The sequence below is a fragment of the Mustela nivalis genome (genome assembly GCF_964662115.1).
Source record: "Mustela nivalis genome assembly, chromosome: Y".
NCBI classification, from domain to species: Eukaryota; Metazoa; Chordata; class Mammalia; order Carnivora; family Mustelidae; genus Mustela; species Mustela nivalis.
In genome coordinates, this window is record NC_139041.1 from 22,757,881 (window position 1) to 22,782,501 (window position 24,621).

The window sequence follows — 24,621 nt, forward strand, 5'->3', positions numbered from 1 at the left end:
TATCTAGGCTTTGAGAGTAAATACCTTTGGGAGGGGCAGTATCTATCTAAATTTACTGCATGAGGTCAATCTATGTATACTGCATAAACACAAAATGATTCCCTCTGGCCACCCAGGCTCTTACATTCCTCCGTATTCTTTGGAGATTAGTCCATCCTTGACTTTTCATCCAGGTCTACATGCTCTGGTTATAAAGGGTTTATTGAGCATGTAATTCTAACATTTTTATTGCTCTCATTTTCTTTTGTACATGACACTAGTGTACAGTAGGCTGTATATTTACACTAGTATAAATGACACTAGTGCACAGTCAGCTGATGAGTTACCCTTTTAACGCTTCATAAAACCCTTTCCATTTTTTTTTCTAATTTTCTTTATCTAATTAGCTACCTATTCTTTACATAAACAGGTAAAAATAGGAGCAACAACAAATTCATAGTCTTTTCAGTCTTAGATTTAGTCCACAATGAGCGGGATCTTTGGCTGTGGCTTCCACCTTTGGGGGTCATCTTCATCCTTGGCTCATTTGATGTTACATGCCTGAATCCAGGCCCTGATGCGTTCTACTTTTACTGCTGTGGTGTGTTCAAGGTAACAGTAAAAGGTCCCATCCAGTGAGGATCCAAGCTCCCCACTTGATAATGTCATATCCAAACCAAGTGATTGGGTTGGAAAGGATGTGGTTCCACCTCCGTCTCCATACCAGTGTGGGCAGTCTGGATCCCTGCATTTTTTTTTTAAATACAGACTGTAATGCCTGCAGTGAGTGGAGTACGGACTAATCAGTCATTTCTGCTAGGGCACCCTTTTGTAGCCGAGGACAGAGCGGGAGTAGGGTTTCTCCCAAACATTTCAAATGGGGTCACCCTGTTTAAATAGTGTGTACATCTTGCCCTGAGCAGGGTGAAAGGAAGGAGATCCACCCATCCACTGCCCATCTCCAGGGTTAGTTATGTCAAGGTCTCTTTAAGAGTCCGGTTCATTCTCTCTACATGCCCAGAACTCTGGGTCTGATAGGCACAATGTTGTTTCCAATTTGTGCCCATGGCCTTGGTCAATTCCTGTGAGACTGAACTGAAAATGCAAGGCCATTGTCTGAACCAATCGTGAGAGGCAGCCCAGACCAAGGAATTATTTTTCTTGTAGCTTACTGGCTACCACTCCTGCCATCTCATGTTTCTCGGAAAAAGCCTCAACCTGGCCTGAAATGGTATCTACAAAAACTATCATGTACTTGTCCCCATATTTTCCGGGTTTTATTTCTGTGTATCTATTTTCCAATAAATTCCTGGTACACTACCTCTTTCTCTTTTTCCTCTTCCAATTCTAGTTCCTCCCACATTAACTGCCCGGCACTGAGCACATCTATCAACTATATCCTGAACCATACACCATAATTTAGAACCCTAGAACTGCTTGCCTTTAAGTTCCTTAGGTTTGAGTGACTCCAGGTGAGTACCCTAATGTATCTGGTCTACTAACTTCTTACCTAGTCTTTGCGGAAGAATTAAATTTCCTCTTTTAGTCTTAGCCCAGTACCCTTTATAATATAATTTAGCCATTTTTGTAAATACTTTAAATCGTCCTCTTAATTCTCCAGTTTATCTGGTAGGGGTAGATCCAGGTGTGTAACCAGCTCTTGCATTGTTTCTCAGGCTGCTTGCTTTAAATCTCGATCTGATAATTGGTTTCCTTTTGAAATCAGATCAGTCCCCTATTGGTGTCACAAGAAATGCATAACAGCCACCTCTTTTGGGTCCCAATATTTCTCTTCTGTTTTAATTCCTTTTCCTTCTGCTGTTAATAGGCTCCTTCCTTTGTAAGTAGCTCCATGTATATGGAGAGTAGGAAAGACATACCTGTGGTCTGTATTGATGTTGGTGGTTTTACCTTTAGCCATCTGCAGTGCCTGTGTAATTTCAATCAGTTCTGCTTGTTGTGCTGAAGTTCCTTGTGGCAGGGTGCTGTCCAGAATTCCAGCTCAGGATAAACTACCACAGCTCTCACATACCTCACATACCTCTTTCCATGAACAGAGTCATCTCTGCATCTGGGAAGGGCATGTCTCTGAGATCCAGTCTTATTCCTGTGACTTGGTTTAGGACCTCCCCACAGTTGTGTGGATGGTCATCCAGCTCCTCTGGAGCAGTGTGGCTGGATTTAGCACCACTGGTGGCTGTGAATTCACACTTGGTTTGTTGAGGAGGAGGGTCTGATACCCTGTCTCTCGGGTGTACACCATCCATCAGTCAGTTAGAGTCTACGAAGTTCCATGATAGCGTGTGTGGTGGTCAAGATGAGATATTGACCTAATGGTCTAGCATTATATCTCATTTGGTTAAGACCTACATGTCCAACGAATTTAATTCCATTTGTCATTCCAGCAACCCTTCACAGTTTCAGGTTACCAAAGACTTTGGAAGCCACTTTAACAATTACCCATTAAATCCTTGAGACAAATAACTATCTCCACTTCAGATGCCATGCTCTCCAGCCAACAAGTGGGAGGGGCTAGGCAGTCCACATCAGGCCAGAGAAGGCAAAGAATTCCCCAAAACAAAGGGGGTTTCGGCAGCTGCTTGGGAATATTTTTAGAGTCTTTAGCTCAAGGTTGGTTCATCCCACAGTGCCAATTCTGCTTACCAATAGTGTTCCATTAGGCACTCATATTCCACGCTCAGCTCCAATGAGCATCTGCATTGGGCACCTTAACTCACTCTTAGACTATCCCCAGTTGGCTACAGTCATAGCCCTTAACACACGAAATGAGTGAGTGAGAAGCCTCACATCTATTATGATGTGCTTGCCCCATTTCTTCAATCATAACAAACAATACAACAGAAAACAAAAGGACCAGGCAAAGAAAACCATAGGCCCAACGATTCTTACCAATAACCTGCCACTGGTGGGGGCTTTCTTTATCCCCTGATCGCCTAGGAGGACTCGAAACCCCAAAATGCGCAGGGGGACTTGAACACCCTGAATGTCAAGTGGCCTCGAACCCCCCTGACTGTCCAGGGGGACTGAACCCCCTGGAGTTCACCTAGGTGTATTTGAACCCCCTATAACCGCCAAGGGGTACTCGAGCCCCCTGATCATCTGGGGGGCCTCAAACCCCCTGACCACTCAGGAGGACGAGAAACCCCAAATGATCTACCAGGGTAGGATGGGGCATCTCTGCATCCACACCAGCTCTGGGGAGCATGGCTGCTGCCAGCTTCTACCAGTGGGCCATACCCTGCAGCTCCATGCAGAATCCCATTATTTTACCTCCAGAGGCTTTTCCAAAAATTCCAATGCTGGCTCAGTTCTCATCATTTGAATTCGGGTGGCCCTCCAAAGATAGGGTCCTTATTCAAAGGAGCGAGACTGATACAAAGTGAAGGTCAAGCAAACGTAATTTTTGCACAAATCAACGAGAATCATATTGACCGGTCAGGGCCCTCTCTTGCAAAGAGGAGACCCCTCCCAGCCTCACAAACTAACATTTATAGCGGTAGTTTAGCCAGGCTATACAGAGGTGGCCAATGAGATAACAATACAGAAAAAACTGCAAGTCGTGCTAAGTCGGCTACACCACAAAAACAAAAATGCTAGGTAACACATGGGTGGGCTATTGGATCTCAATTTACCCTAGTAGATATATGTGTGCCCCTCTAATGGGATTTCTTCTCCTGGCCTGATTCACCCTTGTATCTAGGCTTTGAGAGTAAGCTTTTCTGGGAGGAGTAGGGTAAATTTAGTTTACTGCATGGGTTCAATATAAGTTTACTGCAGAAACACAAAATGACTCCCTCTGGCCTAGCGGCCCTTATAACGAGTACCTGTAGCATCTCTAGATTCTAGCCAAAATGACATCCAAATCTTCAAAACTGATGATGTACCAAAGGCAGATTCTACATCCTAGAATCTTAGGTCCAGAATGGACTCATGTACTTGAAGTCCACAGGAGCAAGCATGGAGCATGTTGGAAAAGACCCATAGCCCAAGTAAAGCCATCTGAAAGACTTCCGTGCCCATTTAAGGAAGACAACTTGTATCTTCAAAAGGACACATTGAAGAGGATTCAAATGTCAAAGAACCTGGAGCATTCCAAAAGGGTCCTGCAGATACCCTCTGGAGAAGTACATGTAGATGTGACAGCACAAGCCTGCCTTCACCCTCTCATGAATATCCCCCAAATGGTTTCATGGGATAAGCAAACAGTGCCTCTTGAGGAAGATGGGCGTATTCTAATGGAGCCAGCAGAAGATGAACAGTGGGTCAACAAAGGGCCATTACAGAGCCACAGAGAGCGTATGCTACAGGTTGGTGAGGGTATTCATGAAGACAAGGAACTGGATAATGAACATTGGAGCTCTGAGCAAAGGTCTGGCATTTGAGGATTGTGGGAAGTTCTCTGAACCTGGCTGCCTTCCATATAGATCTAGGTCCAAATTAAAAAAAACATCCCCTGGCCACAGTCAATCCTTGTACCCTGGTTATCTTTTTGTCTTTTTGTCAAACAATGCACATGCACATATTTGACAGAGAGAGAGAGAGAGAGAGAGAGATCACAATCAGGGTGTAGAGCTTGAGAGGGAAAAGCTGACTTACCCCTGAGCAGGGAACCTGAGACCAGAGTTGATGCCAAGACCCTGGGATCATGAGTTGAGCTGAAGGTCGCCTCTGAACTGATAGACACAATCCATGACACAATCTTTGACTTCTGCATATGTCCTAGCTCTAGACGTGAACCACTGCTCTGTCATTGTTCACAAATGCAGGGGGAATGGATTTTGGCTTGGGCTGGTGTTGCTTGAGCTATCTGGCCTGCTTCAAGAGCTGGTATAGTTTGTCCTCTTGAGGTAAGTGACTTGGCTATGTACAAACTACACTCCCACGCATATTTAGGTAAAGAGAATTCCTCCATTGATAGCTTTTGCAGGGGGAATGAAACTATGTCTTGTGGTTCTATGCTTCTGTGGATGGTGATGTGAGTCCTCCTTGCCTCTGAATCTGGATTTCTGTTTCTGCTCCCAGATGAGGGACAGTTTTACCTCTGAATTCTCAAATCCATGTTCAGCCCTCTTTTTTTTTCTCTCACTTGTACTTCTCCTACAATAAGCACCTCTTTCTATTCCATGGTGTTGATGACTTTCCTAAGCTCATTTTTATGTTTCATCATTCTTCCTTCTTTCTTTGGATTTACTTCCTTATTTACCAATCCTTTTCTGCCAGGTCAAAAATTTGGTACTTTGCTTCTGTCAGCTTCTTGGACTTTTCCTTCAGTCTGCTACCAATCTTTTCTTCAGGAACTCTTTATTTATTTTATTTATTTTATTTTATTTTATTTTATTTTATTTTATTTTATTTTATTTATTTTAATTATATTCATTTAATCTATGTGGTTTGAGACTCCCTGATATCTTTTTGCTTTCAATCCTCCATTGGGTGTGTTATATGTGAGATTTCACTCCGATTACCTGGCTATGATCATTTCTTGTCTTCTTCCTTGGCAACAATTGGTTCTTCCATCTTTGTCTTGGATATAGGTCTCTGAATTTTTCTCAGTATTTGAAAAATAAATTCTGTTTTTTAACCTGATGGTAATTTCTTTAGAAATAAGAGATCATGGAGTGCCCAAGTGTTGACCCTTGAGGGAGTCTCGGGTATGGTGTGGCATGCATGCCCTCTGCTGTTGTATCATAGCTGTCCCCTGTCCTTGAGACCAGTCATATGCAGAGGCTCTCTTTGCCAGCCTTTTGGTGTGTTTGGTGTCTGGGCAGAATAGGCTGAAGTTTAGCTTGGTGGGATCTGGTGCGCCTGTGAAAGGAGAAATTCAACCTACACAACAGAATGAAGGCCTGTAGCATTCTGTGGTCAGGGGACAGCCTGTGGACAGGGCTTTCTTCTAGTCCCCTATGGGAGAATCTGTTCTCTTAAAATGAAGCAAGTTGGACTGAGGAACACAGTACCCTATGTGTTCCATGGTTACAATTCCGTGTTTGCAGGAGAGACAATTAAAGCCCTCACCATTCTGTCTTTGGCCAGCAGTTCTGGCTTGATGCTGCCTGTGCGAGAGCCCCAAATTTCTTTTGACCCCATCAAATTATCTCCAAGAATACTGCCACTCACTAATGTACAGCCAGAACCCACCATCTTCCCACTGTGTCACCTGGTATTGTTTCTAATTGTGGTTTCCAGGCTGTCTTCACCTGGCTATTTGTTGGTGTTATCTGCCAGAGAAATACTGTGTTCTTTTGACTTGATATGCCAAGGCTGATGATCTAAAACCTCCAGGCCTCAAGGCCCTTTGATGGCATGAAGTAGTACGATTCAGACCCCCTGTTGCTCAGAATCAATGGAATTGGAGAACGTACTCCTTGTGGGTTCCAAGTGTGCTTTGATCTCTTGTGGCTTTGTCCATTGCATTGTCTCACTGCCTTCTGAATTACCAACTTCCCACTTTCCCCCTAAACCATGTCTCCAATCTTCTCCCATAGTGTTTGCGACTTATTCTCTCTTTTGCTATGGAGTTTGCTTTGTAGGCTCCAGTTCATTTCTGCCATGTTGAAGGTGATGTGGTAATCTTCCTGTTGTGTTCCTGGCTAAAGACATGTCTGGAGTTCCCAGACACTACTACCATCTCACTGTCCTGAAAAAGCCCCACAGAATCTTACCCAGCCATAAGCAAGAATGAATTCTTGCCACTTGCCTCATGTGGCAGAATTGTGGAGAGCATTGGCCTACGTCACATCTATCAGTCCCAGAAAGACTAATAACATACATTTTCACTCTCTCATGATGGTCAAGAGACATATTAAAAAGGGAAAAAAGGAGAGGAGTCAAGATGGCGGAGAAGTAGCAGGCCGAGACTACTTCAGCTAGCCGGAGATCAGCTAGATAGCTTATCTAAAGATTGCAAACACCTGCAAATCCATCAGCAGATCAAAGAGAAGAAGAACAGCAATTCTGGAAACAGAAAAACAACCACTTTCTGAAAGGTAGGACCGGCGGAGAAGTGAATCCAAAGCGACTGGAAGATAGACCCTGGGGGGAGGGGCCGGCTCCCAGCAAGCGGTGGAGCAACCGCGCACAAAATCAGGACTTTTAAAAGTCTGTTCCGCTGAGGGACATCGCTCCAGAGGCTACCCCGGGCAAAGCCCACACGGGGTCAGCGTGGCCTCAGGTCCCGCAGGGTCACAGAAGCATCGGGGGTGTCTGAGTGTCGCAGAGCTTGCGGGTATTGGAACGGGAAAGCCGGCTACAGAGACAGAGCAGACAGTAAGCTCGCAGCTTGGGGTGACCTTGAACCGGTCGCAGGCTCGGTGAGCTCGGAGCGCGGCCGGAGGTCAGGCAGACGGGAGTAACTGAGCGCGGTTCTCTGGGCGCACACTGAGGAGTGCAGCCCTGGGCTCTCGGCTCCTCCGGGCCGGAGACCAGGAGGCCGCCATTTGTATTCCCGTCCTCCGGAACTCTACGGAAAGCGCTCAGGGAACAAAAGCTCCTGAAAGCAAACCCGAGCGGATTACTCACCCCGGCCCCGGGTAAAAGCGGTGCAATTCCGCCTGGGGCAAAGACACTTGAGAATCACTACAACAGGCCCCTCCCCCAGAAGATCAACAAGAAATCCAACTGAGACCAAGTTCACCTACCAAAGAGTGCGGTTTCAATACCAAGGAGAGCAGCAGAATTCTAGAGGAGGAGAAAGCAAAGCACGGACTCATGGCTTTTTCCCTGTGATTTATTTTTAGTCTTGCGGTTAATTTAATTTAATTTTTTTCTTTTTCTTTTTTTTTTTGCCTTCGGGTAAAATTTTTTTTTAACTGTTACCTTTTTCTTTTTTAACGATTTTTTACTAGTTTATCTAATACATATATTTTTTTTCTTTTTTATATTTTTCTTAGGTGTTTTCTTTTTTTAAAAAATTCTTTTTTTTTCTCTCTTTTTTCTTTTTTTTTTATTGTTTCCTTTTTGAACCACTTTTTATCCCCTTTCTCCCCACTCACGATTTTGGATCTCTTCTAATTTGGAAAAGCATATTTTCCTGGGGTTGTTGCCACCCTTTTAGTATTTTACTTGCCCCTTCATATACTCTTATCTGGACAAAATGACAAGACGGAAAAATTCAACACAAAAAAAAGAACAAGAGGCAGTACCAAAGGCTAGGGACCTAATCAATACAGACATTGGTAATATGTCAGACCTAGAGTTCAGAATGACAATTCTCAAGGTTCTAGCCGGGCTCGAAAAAGGCATGGAAGATATTAGAGAAACCCTCTCGAGAGATATAAAAGCCCTTTCTGGAGAAATAAAAGAACTAAAATCTAACCAAATTGAAATCAAAAAAGCTATTAATGAGGTGCAATCAAAAATGGAGGCTCTCACTGCTAGGATAAATGAGGCAGAAGAAAGAATTAGTGATATAGAAGAACAAATGACAGAGAATAAAGAAGCTGAGCAAAAGAGGGACAAACAGCTACTGGACCACGAGGGGAGAATTTGAGAGATAAGTGACACCATAAGACGAAACAACATTAGAATAATTGGGATTCCAGTAGAAGAAGAAAGAGAGAGGGGAGCAGAAGGTATACTGGAGAGAATTATTGGGGAGAATTTCCCCAATATGGCAAAGGGAACAAGCATCAAAATTCAGGAGGTTCAGAGAACGCCCCTCAAAATCAATAAGAATAGGCCCACACCCCGTCACCTAATAGTAAAATTTACAAGTCTCAGTGACAAAGAGAAAATCCTGAAAGCAGCCCGGGAAAAGAAGTCTGTAACATACAATGGTAAAAATATTAGATTGGCAGCTGACTTATCCACAGAGACCTGGCAGGCCAGAAAGAGCTGGCATGATATTTTCAGAGCACTAAATGAGAAAAACATGCAGCCCAGAATACTATATCCAGCTAGGCTATCATTGAAAATAGAAGGAGAGATTAAAAGCTTCCAGGACAAACAACAACTGAAAGAATTTGCAAACACCAAACCAGCTCTACAGGAAATCTTGAAAGGGGTCCTCTAAACAAAGAGAGATCCTACAAGTGGTAGATCAGAAAGGAACAGAGACCATATACAGTAACAGTCACTTTACAGGCAATACAAGGGCCCTAAATTCATATCTCTCAATAGTTACCCTGAATGTTAATGGGCTAAATGCCCCTGTCAAAAGACACAGGGTATCAGAATGGATAAAAAAACAAAACCCATCTATATGTTACCTCCAAGCAACACATTTTAAGCCCGAAGACACCTCCAGATTTAAAGTGAGGGGGTGGAAAAGAATTTACCATGCTAATGGACATCAGAAGAAAGCAGGAGTGGCAATCCTTATATCAGATCAATTAGATTTTAAGCCAAAAACTATAATAAGAGATGAGGAAGGACACTATATCATACTCAAAGGGTCTGTCCAACAAGAAGATTTAACAATTTTAATTATCTATGCCCCCAACGTGGGAGCAGCCAACTATATAAACCAATTAATAACAAAATCAAAGAAACACATCAACAACAATACAATAATAGTAGGGGACTTTAACACTCCCCTCACTAAAATGGACAGATCATCCAAGCAAAAGATCAGCAAGGAAATAAAGGCCTTAAACGACACACTGGACCAGATGGACATCACAGATATATTCAGAACATTTCATCCCAAAGCAACAGAATACACATTCTTCTCTAGTGCACATGGAACATTCTCCAGAATAGATCACATCCTCGGTCCTAAATCAGGACTCAACCGGTATCAAAAGATTGGGATCATTCCCTGCATATTTTCAGACCACAATGCTCTAAAGCTAGAACTCAACCACAAAAGGAAGTTTGAAAAGAACCAAAATACATGGAGACTAAACAGCATCCTTCTAAAGAATGAATGGGTCAACCGGGAAATTAAAGAAGAATTGAAAAAAATCATGGAAACAAATGATAATGAAAACACAACGGTTCAAAACCTGTGGGACACAACAAAGGCAGTCCTGAGAGGAAAATATATAGCGGTACAAGCCTTTCTCAAGAAACAAGAAAGGTCTCAGGTACACAACCTAACCCTACACCTAAAGGAGCTGGAGAAAGAACAAGAAAGAAACCCTAAGCCTAGCAGGAGAAAAGAAATCATAAAGATCAGAGCAGAAATCAATGAAATAGAAACCAAAAAAACAATAGAACAAATCAACGAAACTAGGAGCTGGTTCTTTGAAAGAATTAATAAAATTGATAAACCCCTGGCCCAACTTATCAAAAAGAAAAGAGAAAGGACCCAAATAAATAAAATCATGAATGAAAGAGGAGAGATCACAACTAACACCAAAGAAATACAAACAATTATCAGAACATACTATGAGCAACTCTACGGCAATAAATTTGACAATCTGGAAGAAATGGATGCATTCCTAGAAACATATAAACTACCACAACTGAACCAGGAAGAAATAGAAAGCCTGAACAGACCCATAACCAGTAAGGAGATTGAAACAGTCATTAGAAATCTCCAAACAAACAAAAGCCCAGGGCCAGACGGCATCCCGGGGGAATTCTACCAAACATTTAAAGAAGAACTAATTCCTATTCTCCTGAAACTGTTCCAATAAATAGAAATGGAAGTAAAACTTCCAAACTCATTTTATGAGGCCAGCATCACCTGGATCCCAAAACCAGGCAAGGATCCCACCAAAAAAGAGAGCTATAGACCGATATCCTTGATGAACACAGATGCGAAAATACTCAACAAAATACTAGACAATAGGATTCAACAGTACATTAAAAAGATTATTCACCACGACCAAGTGGGATTTATTCCAGGGCTGCAAGGTTGGTTCAACATCTGCAAATTAGTCAATGTGATACAACACATCAATAAAAGAAAGAACAAGAACCATATGATACTCTCAATAGATGCTGAAAAAGCATTTGACTAAGTACAGCATCCCTTCCTGATCAAAACTCTTCAAAGTGTAGGGATAGAGGGCACATACCTCAATATCATCAAAGCCATCTATGAAAAACCCACCGCAAATATCATTCTCAATGGAGAAAAACTGAAAGCTTTTCCGCTCAGGTCAGGAACACGGAAGGGATGTCCATTATCACCACTGCTATTCAACATAGTACTAGAGGTCCTAGCCTCAGCAATCAGACAACAAAAGGAAATTAAAGGCATCCAAATCGGCAAAGAAGAAGTCAAATTATCACTCTTCGCAGATGATATGATACTATATGTGGAAAACCCAAAAGACTCCACTCCAAAACTGCTAGAACTTATACAGGAATTCAGTAAAGTGTCAGGATATAAAATCAATGCACAGAAATCAGTTGCATTTCTCTACACCAACAGCAAGACAGAAGAAAGGGAAATTAAGGAGTCAATCCCATTTACAATTGCACCCAAAACCATAAGATACCTAGGAATAAACCTAACCAAAGAGACACAGAATCTATACTCAGAAAACTATAAAGTACTCATGAAAGAAATTGAGGAAGACGCAAAGAAATGGAAAAATGTTCCATGCTCCTGGATTGGAAGAATAAATATTGTGAAAATGTCTATGTTACCTAAAGCAATCTACACATTTAATGCAATTCCTATCAAAGTACCATCCATCTTTTTCAAAGAAATGGAACAAATAATGCTAAAATTTATATGGAACCAGAAAAGACCTCGAATAGCTAAAGGGATATTGAAAAAGAAATCCAACGTTGGTGGCATCACAATCCCGGACTTCAAGCTCTATTACAAAGCTGTCATCATCAAGACAGCATGGTACTGGCACAAAAACAGACCCATAGATCAATGGAACAGAATAGAGAGCCCAGAAATAGACCCTCAAAGCTATGGTCAACTCATCTTCGACAAAGCAGGAAAGAATGTCCAATGGAAAAAAGACAGCCTCTTCAATAAATGGTGCTGGGAAAATTGGACAGCCACATGCAGAAAAATGAAATTGGACCATTTCATTACACCACACACAAAAATAGACTCAAAATGGATGAAGGACCTCAATGTGCGAAAGGAATCCATCAAAATCCTTAAGGAGAACACGGGCAGCAACCTCTTCGACCTCTGCCGCAGCAACATCTTCCTAGGAACAATGCAAAAGGCAAGGGAAGCAAGGGAAAAAATGAACTATTGGGATTTCATCAAGATCAAAAGCTTTTGCACAGCAAAGGAAACAGTTAACAAAATCAAAAGACAACTGACAGAATGGGAGAAGATATTTGCAAATGACATATCAGATAAAGGACTAGTGTCCAGAATCTATAAAGAACTTAGCAAACTCAACACCCAAAGAACAAATAATCCAATCAAGAAATGGGCATAGGACATGAACAGACATTTCTGCAAAGAAGACATCCAGATGGCCAACAGACACATGAAAAAGTGCTCCATATCACTCGGCATCAGGGAAATACAAATCAAAACCACAATGAGATATCACCTCACACCAGTCAGAATGGCTAAAATCAACAAGTCAGGAAATGACAGATGCTGGCGAGGATGTGGAGAAAGGGGAACCCTCCTCCACTGTTGGTGGGAATGCAAGCTGGTGCAGCCACTCTGGAAAACAGCATGGAGGTTCCTCAAAATGTTGAAAATAGAACTGCCCTATGACCCAGCAATTGCACTATTGGGTATTTACCCTAAAGATACAAACGTAGTGATCCAAAGGGGCACGTGTACTCGAATGTTTATAGCAGCAATGTCCACAATAGCCAAACTATGGAAAGAACCTAGATATCCATCAACAGATGAATGGATCAAGAAGATGTGGTATATATACACAATGGAATACTATGCAGCCATCAAAAGAAATGAAATCTTGCCATTTGCGACAACATGGATGGAACTAGAGCGTATCATGCTTAGCGAAATAAGTCAAGCGGAGAAAGACAACTATCATATGATCTCCCTGATATGAGGAAGTGGTGATGCAACATGGGGGCTTAAGTGGGTAGAAGAAGAATAAATGAAACAAGATGGGATTGGGAGGGAGACAAACCATAAGTGACTCTTAATCTCACAAAACAAACTGAGGGTTGCTGGGGGGAGGGGGTTTGGGAGAAGGGGGTGGTATTATGGACATTGGGGAGGGTATGTGTTTTGGTGAGTGCTGTGAAGTGTGTAAACCTGGTGATTCACAGACCTGTACCCCTGGGGATAAAAATATATGTTTATAAAAAATAAAAAATTATATTAAAAAAAAAAAGGGGAAAAAGGGACAAACAATACGACACTAACCAGGCACACAAAATGTGGTGTTTGTTGAGGTCAGGTTTGAGAGACTATGTGTTTATCAAAGAGGACAAAAGATGACATTCTTTGTAGGAAATGTGGCTGAAAGAGAGGGAATGTGAGCTTTCAAGGCATGTCATATGGAATTGCTATCCATTAAATACCGACTTCCTATATCCATCAATTTAATTATAATTGTTATTTGAAACAAACTCAGACAGCGCACACACACACACACACACACACACACACACACACACAGATAAGACACACAAAGATGGGGAGGAAGTGAAGAATAGCACCTATGAAGCAAACCCAAAAGAAAATAACTGAGAAAAAAAGGATAAATTCCAAGACACATATTCACTCCAAAGGTTAGGTCAGGAAACCTACAAAATCTCAGCTCTGTAGTAGTACTAAAGCGTTTGAAGCAGTAATCAATCCCCTGTCAACACACAGATGGTGAGGTGCAAATCATTTCCTGTTCAACCCTTCTAGACATATAGGGAAGGTAATGCAATTTTCTTCTCATCAATTACACAAATAGAGGATGTCAATGAACTCTAATTTACTAGTATAAAGACCCAATTCAAATAATGACATTTTAGGAAATAAATTATATTCCATTTCAATAATTAAACATAATAAAAATATAATTCTTTCCTTTTCTCTGTCTGTCTTCACCTGCATTTGAAAGGGCCAGCTTGTTTTTGTTTTATTATTTTGTACTGTGTGGAAGCCAGCCTGTCATCCATCATCCATTTTTGACAGAGTATTCACTAATGCTTTAGTTCCATATATAACCTAGAACTCCTCCTAAGTTATGCCAGAACTTTTCAACACCCATTAGCCAGTTCCCTCATTTCCTGCATGTCTCTTTTTTTCCTTGACTCTCAGCTTGATTCCTCAGAATTCTGAGTTAATCCTGGTTTGTCTCCTTCTCTGACTTATCCCCCTTCAGTTTTTCCTTCTTTCTACTAAGGGCCGTGGTATTCCTCCTAGGGCACATATGAGAGAAGCCATAGGATATTTCCCTTTGTCTCCTTGGCCTTTTCATTTCACAAACCCAATCCTGTGGCATTCATGTCAGTGCAAGAACCAAGAGTTCATCCTCCCTAATGGTTGAGGAATACTCTGTTGCCAATATGGACCAGACCTTCTTTATCCTCTAGTCTTTGCAAGGACATTGCAGCTCATTCCTCAGTTCTGTTCAAGTGAGCCTTGCAGGCCATCGATATAGGCCATTAATTTTCCTTTGATTAAAGAGACATGGTCAACAGGGTTATACCCATTAACACAGTAGGTAGAGATAAATAATGGTAACAAGTAGTGCTGTCCATTTCTCCTCCATAAGGCTTAGCTATTATGTATAATGTCACTCTGCATCCAAAGGATGACACACCTCAAAAAGACGGGAGGATATACAAAAGGCCTTGTTGTTTCTGATATCTCTAGAAATTTCAGAAGAAATAGGAAAACTTTGCCATCTCTGGAGAAAGGTTGGCCTAAAGATCATTTTCCTGGGCAATGCTTCTAGGTATTTAGTAAAGGCATTGTCATGTCCTCACATCAAATCCAGAGATGGAAGAAGCGTGTAAACTCTAATTCAAAAGGATAAAGACCCAATTCAAAGATGGACATTTTAGGAAACCCACCCATGTCATTTCAATAAGGAAAGATAATAAACAATATAATTCTTTCCTTTTCTCCCTGTGACTTTCTTTGGTTTTGAGAGGGCCACATTGTTTTCCTCTGAATTGATGTTTTTGTTGTTGCTGTTCTGTTGAGAAATCCTGATATCATCTATCATCCGTTTTAGACAGAGTATTCACGGATTCTTCAGTTGCATGGACGTCCTAGTGCTCCTACTAATATATGCCACAACTCCTGACGACCCTATAGCAGTTCTCTTTTCTGCACCCTCAGCTGTATTCTCAGAGTCCTGAGTCAGTCCTGGTGGGTCTCCATTTCTGACATCTTGCCCTTCAGTATTCCCTTCCTTTGCTACATTACAATAACAACAAGTACCATTACCTAATAATGAAAAAGGGTCCGGTACAGGCCTCTTCATTGAGAGTTAGCTCTGATGCAGAATGTCACTCTCCTCGAAGACTTTGCAAAGGTGTTTAAGGGAAAGTCAGGTACACAGAGGCCTCATACCTTAGCCGCGAGTTTCAGAACAGTAGGAGACGAGGCCACAGTTGGAACCATATTGCAATACCCTCACCTTTTACTTCGGAAAGGGACTTTCCGTACCTTAGTTATCAATGACCCATAGGAAAAAGACGCTGAAAATTACACTCTCACCCACAGAACAACAAACTTCACGGAGAGCTGATCATATCAGCGAATCCTCAACATTTCTTGAGATATCTAGATTGTAGTGGAGAGGACACCTTGCCATCTCCGGGGATATGCTGGCCTAAGGGAAGGTATACTGAATGTCATTTTCCTTCCTATGTCTCCAGAAAGGGGAAGTTGGACATTAACCCACAAGACATCTTGAGTTCTTGATCAGGTTTAGAGGGCTCTTGATCTGCTCTTCCCGGGGCTTCCTACTTAAAGCCATAGGACACCAAGGTCATGGGAGAGGGACAGCTGCTTCAGTGAAGCCAGCATCTGCGATGTCACAAAGTTTTGAGGTCAGAGCAACCACTCCTCATTAACTCAGGCCTGATCACTACACTTGACTGGAATAGTTAAGAGTGGGCCAAGAGGACTCTTAGCCATCCCAAAAGCTGGAGCCGCCTGGGTCTCTCACCAAGGCAATTTGCGAAGCGAGTCGGTGTCACCTTCTCCATGGCTCAATTCGTAGAGTTTGGTCGTGAGTGTCAGCAGCAGCCCTCTGGACCTCAGGGAAAGGCAAGAACCCTCACTCCATCATAGCCAAGATAGGCCAAGAAACTAACAGACCGCAAGCAAAGCCTCAGGGGAGGAAATCCGAGCCCTGCACAAGTGTAAGGCCCTCCCACCCAAACACGGAGCATCTGGACAGGAGAAGGGCCACCCAAGTGAAACTCAAAGTGAATCCCCACAACCGTGCCAAAGACATGTCTGGAGTCCTCAACAGCAAGGACACGAGTAGCTCGAGCGTCTCCAGAAATGGTGCCAAAAAGGCCTCCCAATCTTCCAAAAAGACCATGCATCCAAGGCAGACTATCCACCCTAGAACCTTAGGTCCAGGACGGACTCATTTTCTTGGAGTCCACAGGAGCCAACGGAGAGCATGTTGGAAGAGACCCATAGCCCAAGTGAAGCCATCTGTAAGACTTCCGGACCCGTTTCAAGAAGACAACATGTATGTCCAAAAGGACGCATTGAAGAGGATTCGAATGTGGAAGAACCTTGAGCACTCCCTCAGGGTGGAGCAGCTACCCTCTGTGGAACTGCATGGAGGTGTGGCAGCACAAGCCAGCCTTCACCCTCTCATGACCATCCCCCAAATTTCTACATGCGATAAGCAAACAGTGCCTCTTGCGGAAGATGGGCATGTTCGAATGGAGCCCCGAGAGGATGCACAATGTGTTAAAAAGGGGTCGGTACAGCTCGACAGACAGCGGATGCTGCGGGTTGGTTAGGAGATCCAGGAAGGCAAAGAACAGGAGAATGAACAAGGGAGCTCCGTGCGAAGGTCGGGCATTTTAGAATGGTGGGAGGTTCTCTCTACCTGGCTGCCATCCATAGGAACCTATGTCCAAATTCAATAAAACATCCTTTGGCCCCAGTCAATTATTGTGCACTGTTTTTGTCTTTGTTATCTTATCCAACGTGCACAATCAAGTATTGGACAGAGAGGCAGAGAGATCCCAAACAGAGGGTGGAGCTGGACAGGGAGAAGCTTACTTGCCCCTGAGCATAGAACCTGAGAACAGAGTCAATGCCAAGACCCTGGAATCATGAGTTGATCTGAAGGCCGCCTCTGAACTGATGGAGACAACCTGGAACCCAACCTTTGACTTCTGAATACCTCCTGGTTCTAGAAAGAACCGCTGTAGTGTCATTGTTCAGAAATGCAGTGGATAAGGATTTTGGCTTGGGCTGGTGTTGCTTGAGCTATCCGGCCTGCTTTGAGAGTTGATAATCTTTTCCTCTTGAAGTCAGTGGTTGGGTTATGGACAAACTATTCTCCGATGCCGATTTGCCTAAACTGAATACCATAGGGAAAATGGCACTATGTCTGTAGGTGCTCCGCTTATGTGGAAGTTGTTGGGAGTCCTCTCTGCCTCTGATTCTGGACCACTTTCTCTGCTCCCAGGTGAGGGTCCTTTTCAGCCCCGAGTAATCCAATCTAGGATCAGCTCTCTTAGCTTTCTCTCACTCTTACTTCGCCTACAAGAGGCACCTCTTTCATTTCCTTGGAGATTCCCTAAGCTCACTAACATGTTCCATCATTCTGCTTTCGCTCTTAGAATTTGCCTCCTTATTTTCTAGGATTGTTCTTTTCGGTCCCTAATTGGATCCTCCACTTCTGCCATGTTCCCGGACTTTGCATCCAGTCTCCTGCCTATCTTCTCTTCAGGAGTTCTTTAGGTGCTTTTATCTTTATCAGTTTTATCTCTGTGCTTCGAGACTCTCTGATATCTCCTATGTTTTCTGATGTACAGCGAGTATCCAGGCCGCTGCTTCCAATCCCGCATCGGGCTTGTTCTATGTAGTGGTTTCACTCTGATGGCCTAGCCGTGCTCATTCCTTCTTCCTTTACCTGGGCATCAATTGATTCTTCCATCTTTGCGTTGGAATTCGGTTTCTGTCACCTCTCTGTATTCGTTAAACTCATTCTGTTTTCTAACCTGAGGGTAATTTCTATAGGAGGAAAGGATCCGTGAGCGACCCAGGGCTGGCCCTTCAGATTTGTTGAGTGCGTGCGTGTGGGTGTGTGTTTGAGTGTGTATGTGGCATGCATGCCATCTGCTGTTGGTGTTGTGACTGACCCTCTCCTGGAGGCAAGTCATTTGTAGTAGCTCTCCTTTCGGGCCGTTTGATGTTTTTAGGGTCCGGGCTGAATATGCTGAGGTATACATTGGTGGGCTCTGGTGTGCCTTTGAAAGGAGAAACTCCACCAACTCAACAGAATGCAGGCCTGCAGAATGCTGTGTTCAGAAGAGAACATGTGGTCAAAGCTTTCTTCTCGTCACCTATGGGAGAGTCTGTTCTCCTTGGACTTAGCATCTTCGACTGAGGAAAGCAGTCCTCCAAGTGTTCTACTGTTGGGATTTCATGTTGGCTGGCTAGGCAGCCTATGTCCTCACCTACCTGTCTGGCCAGTAGCTCTGTCTTGATGCTGCTGTAGCGAGAGCCCAAAATTTATGATGTCCACAGTGAGTCATCTCCACGAACACTGCCTTTCACGGAACCACTCCCACAACTCACCATCTTCCCACTGTGTCTCTTGGTATTGTGTCTCTCTGATCTTTGTCTCCAGGCTGTGTGCCTCTGAACGCTTGTTGGTGTCATATGCAGGAAAAAGCGGTGTTCTCTCAAGTCAATGTCTGCCAAGACTGCTGACATGAAAACTTCAGACCTGAACACTTGTGTTGTCAAGTAGTCATGCCCTTCAGACCCTCGCCGTGTCACAGTCAACGGCACAGGGAAACAGGTTCCTTGTGGGCTCCCGATGTGCCCTGCTCTCCTGTGCCTTGGTCCTCTTCATGGGATCCAGCCCTCTGATCCACAAACCAACCAAATCTCCCCTGAGCCATGTCTCCAACCTTCTCCCATCTTCTCTGCAACTTCCCATTTCTTTTGCTCTGTAGTATACCATGTAGGTTTCAGGTCAATTTCAGCCCCACTGCAGTTGTTGTGTTCATCTTCCTGTTGCCTTCATGGCTAAAGAAGCATGATGTTATTAGTCACTACTACCATCTAACTGTCTTCCATGTCACCACAAGTCGTTTTGAGAGATAAGCAAGAAGGAAATCTTCCACTTGTCTCTTATGGCAGTCTTGCAGAGAGCATTGGGCTTTGTCAACTCTATCATGCTCGGGAAGACAACAAACAGACGATTTCACTAACTCATGACAGTAAAGATACATACGAAAGAGAAAGAGTATTGGGACCCACAGTATGACTCTGTGAGGAATTCAAATGGAGTTGTTTGTTCGAAGTCAGTTTTGTGAGAACATGAGTTTCTTGAAGAGGACAAGAGATGACATTCATTGCTGGAGATTTCATGAAACCGATGGAACGTGATTTTTTAAGGCATGTCAAATTGAATTGCGACCCACAGGAGACCGAATTCCATTCTCTCGTATTTTCATAATAATTGTGATGTGCAACACACACACACACCACAACATTAACACATGCACATGCACACACACATGAACACACACAAAGAGAAGACATGCAAAAGATGGGGAGAAAGCAAGGAATCATACCAATGAAGCAACCCCAAGAAAATACCATATAGGTGAAAGGCAAATAGAATCCAAGTGAGAAGCCAATCGAAATGAGAAAGTCAACTATTACCTATCAATATTACATTCAGTACTCAGGACTAAAGTCTCCCTTCCATACAAACAGTTGGTAGGAGTGGTTGAAATTCCAAAACAAAACAAAACAAAACAAAGTTCGAAAACATTCATAAAAAAACAGCAAATATTAAACAAGCTAATCCTTCTGATGCCCATTGGAGATTTCCTTCGACTATAAGGATACTCATAGCTTGCAAGTGAAGAAATCGGGAAGACGTAGGTTATGCTACTTCCAAGGAGAAGAGAGCCAAAGTGTTTGTGCCTAAGTCAGCGAGAGTGATTTTATGCCTTCGAGAGTCAAAAGCTAAGCGGAAGGTGTTTTGTCTTGATGGAGCATCAAAACAACAGAAACCTGGAAGAATTGCCAACATATACAGCACGAACAATGCTGTATCTAAACGTTGGAGGCCTACGAACACACAGGAACGGAGATAGCGACTTTTATCCAATACTGTTGGCAACTATGAGATCCACGTTAAGCACAGGACAGATCATCTGGATGGGAAATTGCTAAGGAATAACAGATGTCCACATGGGCTCTCGAGACCACCTAAACTTTGGGGATCCATGAGAAAGTTTGCGTCTCTGAGGACACTATGATATGTTCATCCCAGCAGCAGACCTAGCTTTGTCTAACTCAGCTCATGAGCTCGAGGCCAAATCCAGTCGTAATTCATGTAAGTGAAGTCAAAACATATCCTGTGCACTTATGATACGAAAATATGAAACCAGGAAGATATCACTTTCAAACTGGAAATACAGCCAGACACTAAAAGTTGGAAAACACAACACACTCACGAACAAGCAATGGATGCAAGAAAGAAAATCCAAGGGAAAGCAGAAAGAGCCTAGAACGAAAAATTCTAAGAAACTTCGAGGATGATCCCAAAACATTATATGTGGAAACCATATAGGGATAAATGCATGCATTTCCAAAATTTAAAAACACCGAAATAAAGCCAACTAAAATGATGACTGAAGGAACAAGATGAATAAAAAACTGAACAAAGGTAACAATAAAATGGAAATCATATATGTGATTATCAAAATTAAGGAAATACAAACAAACCAGTAGGAAAAAAATCAGGAGATCTCACACTTGAGTTTTGACAACACAAACGACCCGCAGAAGCCACTACTGGGATAACAAGCACACAGCTGCAAGGATGAAACCACATGACAACTGCTAGCAAGGAAAAAAGAATGACCGAAGAGGCAAATCCACATATTTATGCTAGCAAATCTAAGAACTGAGAGAAAAGGATAAATTCGCAGACACATAGAAGCTTCCAAGATTAGATCAGGAAACCTAAAAATTCTCAGCTCTCTAGTAGAGACGGAAACATTTGAAGCAGTAATACAACCCCTGCCAACACACAGTAGGCCAAGTCAAGTCATTTTCCTGGGCCATTCTTCTAGGTATTTAGTGAAGGCATTGTGAGGTCCACTCATCAAATCGAGAGATGGAAGAAGCGGGTAAACACTAATTCACAAGGATAAAGACCCAATTCAAAGACGGACATTTTAGGAAACCCACCCATGTCATTTCAATAAGGAAAGATAATAAACAATCTAATTCTTTCCTGTTCTCGCTGTGACTTCCTTTGGTTTTGAGAGGGCCTCATTGCTTTCTCTGAATTGATGTTGTTGTTGTTGCTGTTCTGTTGAGAAAGCCTGCCTAAAATCCATCATCCGTTTTTGACAGAGTATTCACGGATGCTTTAGTTGCATGGACATACTGATGCTCCTACTAATATATGCGACAACTCCTGACCACCCATTAAGCAGTTCTCTTTTGGGTAAACCTCAGCTTGATTCTCAGAGTCCTGAGTCACTCCTAATGGGTCTCCTTCTCTGACTTCTTGCCCTTCAGTATTGCCTTCCTTTACTAAGGGCCAAGGTATTCCTCACGAGGCACATATTCTGGGAAGCCATATGGTATTTCCCCTTGTCTGCTTGCCTTTTCCATTTCCCATCAGCAGGGTATGGGACATTCATGTCAACGTAAGTCCAGGGGTTCATCACATCGGCGGCAGAGGAATACTGTGTTGCAGAAATAGACCCAAACTTCCTGATCCACTAGTCCGTGAAAGGGCATTGCGGCTCATTCCAGAAGACTGCTCGATTGGGCCTTGCAAGCCGTCGTTAGAGGCCGTCCCTTTCCTTCTGACTAAAGAGACTTGGTCAACACGTCTATACCCGTTACCACAACAAGTACAGTTAACTAATAATGACAACGGATTCGATCCAAGCCTCTTCATTGAGAGTTAGCTCTGATGCAGAAGGTCACTCTCCTCGAAGACTTTGCAAAGGTGTTTAAGGGAAAGCCAGGTAGACAGAGGCCTCATCCCTTAGCCGCGTGTTTCCGAACACTAAGAGACGTGGCCACAGATGGAACCATATTGCGATGCCCTCACCTTTTACCTCGGAATGGGACTTTCCGTACATTAGTCATCATTGACCCATAGGCAATAGACACTGACAAGGTACGCTCTCCCCCACAAACCCCACGGAGAGCTGCTCATCCCCGTGAGGCCACACCTTTTCTGGATAAATCTAGAAATTGTAGTGGAAAAGGGGATATGTTAGCCTAAAGGAAGGTATACTGAATGTCATTTTCCTTCCTCCATGTCTCCAGAAAGGGGAAGTTGGACATTAACCCACAAGACATCTTGAGTTCTTGATCAGGTTCAGAGGACTCTTGTTCTGTCCTTCCCGGGGCTTCCTACTTAAAGCCATAGGACACCAAGGTCATGGGAGATGGACAGCTGCTTCTGTGAAGCCAGCATCTGTGATGTCAGAAAGCTTTGAGGTCATAGCAAGCACTCCTCATCAACCCAGGCCTGATCACTCCACTTGACTGGAGTAGTCATGGGTGGGCCAAGAGGACCCCAAGCCATCCCAAACCGCTGGAGCCGCCTCGGTCTCTCACCAAGGCAGTTTGCAAAGCGAGTCGGTGTCACCTTCTCCATGGCTCAATTCGTAGTGTTTGGTCGTGAGTGTTAGCACCAGCTCTCTGGACCTCAGAGAAAGGCAAGGAACCCTTACTCCATCTTAGCCAAGACAGGCCAAGAAACTAACAGACCTCAAGCAAAGCCTCAGGGGAGGAAATCAGAGCCCTGCACAAGTGTAAGGCCCTCCCACACAAACACGGAGCATCTGAACAAGAAAAGGGACACCCAAGGGAAACTCAAAGTGAATCCCGACAACCGTGCCAAAGACATGTCTTCAGTTCTCCACAGCAAGGACACGAGTACCTCGAGCGTCTCCAGAAACGGTGCCAAAAAGGCCTCCAATCTTCCAAAAAGACCATGCATCCAAGGCAGACTATCCACCCTAGAACCTTAGGTCCAGGACGGACTCATTTTCTTGGAGTCCACAGGAGCCAACGGAGAGCATGTTGGAAGAGACCCATAGCCCAAGTGAAGCCATCTGTAAGAATTCCGGACCCGTTTCAGAAAGACAACATGTATGTCCAAAAGGACACATTGAAGAGCATTCGAATGTGGAAAATCCTTGAGCACTCCCTCAGGATGGAGAAGCTACCCTCTGTGGAACTGCATGGAGGTGTGGCAGCACAAGCCAGCCTTCACCCTCTCATGACCATCCCCCAAATGGTTACATGCGATAAGAAAACAGTGCCTCCTGCGGAAGTTGGGCATGTTTGAATGGAGCCCCGAGAGGATGCACAATGTGTTAACAGGGGGTCAGTACAGCGCGACAGACAGCAGATGCTGCAGGTTGGTGAGGAGATCCAGGAAGGCAAAGAACAGGAGAATGAACAAGGGAGCTCCGTGCGAAGGTCGGGCATTTTAGGATGGTGGGAGGTTCTCTGTACCTGGCTGCCCTCCATAGGTACCTTGGTCCAAATTCAATAAAACATCCTTTGGCCCCAGTCAATTATTGTGCACTGTTTTTGTCTTTGTTATCTTATCCAACGTGCACAATCACGTACTGGACAGAGGGGCAGATAGATCCCAATCAGGGGGTGGAGCTGGAGAGGGAGAAGCTTACTTGCCCCTGAGCAGAGAACCTGAGAAAACAGTCAATGCCAAGACCCTGGAATCATGAGTTGATCTGAAGGCCGCCTCTGAACTGATGGAGACAACCTGGGACCCAACCTTTGGCTTCTGAATACCTCCTGGTTCTAGATAGAACGGCTGTTCTGTCATTGTTCAGAAATGCAGGGGATAAAGATTTTGGCTTGGGCTGATGTTGCTTGAGCTATCCGGTCTGCTTCGCGAGCTGGTATAGCTTTTCCTCTTGAAGCTAGTGATTGGGCTATGGACAAGCTATTTTCCGATGCCTATTTGCCTAAACTGAATACCTCCATGCCTAGGTTTCCCAGGGGGAATGGCACTATGTCTTTAGGTGCTCCGCTTCTGTGGAAGTTGTTGGGAGTCCTCTCTGCCTCTGATTCTGGACCACTTTCTCTCCTCCCAGCTGAGGTTCCTTTTCAGCCCCGAGTAATCCAATCTAGGATCAGCTCTCTTAGCTTTCTCTCACTCTTACTTCGCCTACAAGTAGCACCTCTTTCATTTCCTTGGAGATTCCCTAAGCTCACTATCATGTTCCATCATTCTGCCTTCGCTCTTAGAATTTGCCTCCTTATTTTCTAGGCTTGTTCTTTTCGGTCCCTAATTGGATCCTCCACTTCTGCCATGTTCCCGGACTTTGCATCCAGTCTCCTGCCAATCTTCTCTTCAGGAGTTCTTTAGGTGATTTTATCTTTATCAGTTTTATCTCTCTGGTTCCAGACTCTCTGATATCTCCTATGTTTTCTGATGTATAGCGAGTATCCAGGCCGCTGCTTCCAATCCCGCATTGGGTTTGTTCTATGTAGTGGTTTCACTCTGATGGCCTAGCCGTGCTCATTCCTTCTTCCTTTACCTGGGCATCAATTGATTCTTCCATCTTTGCGTTGGAATT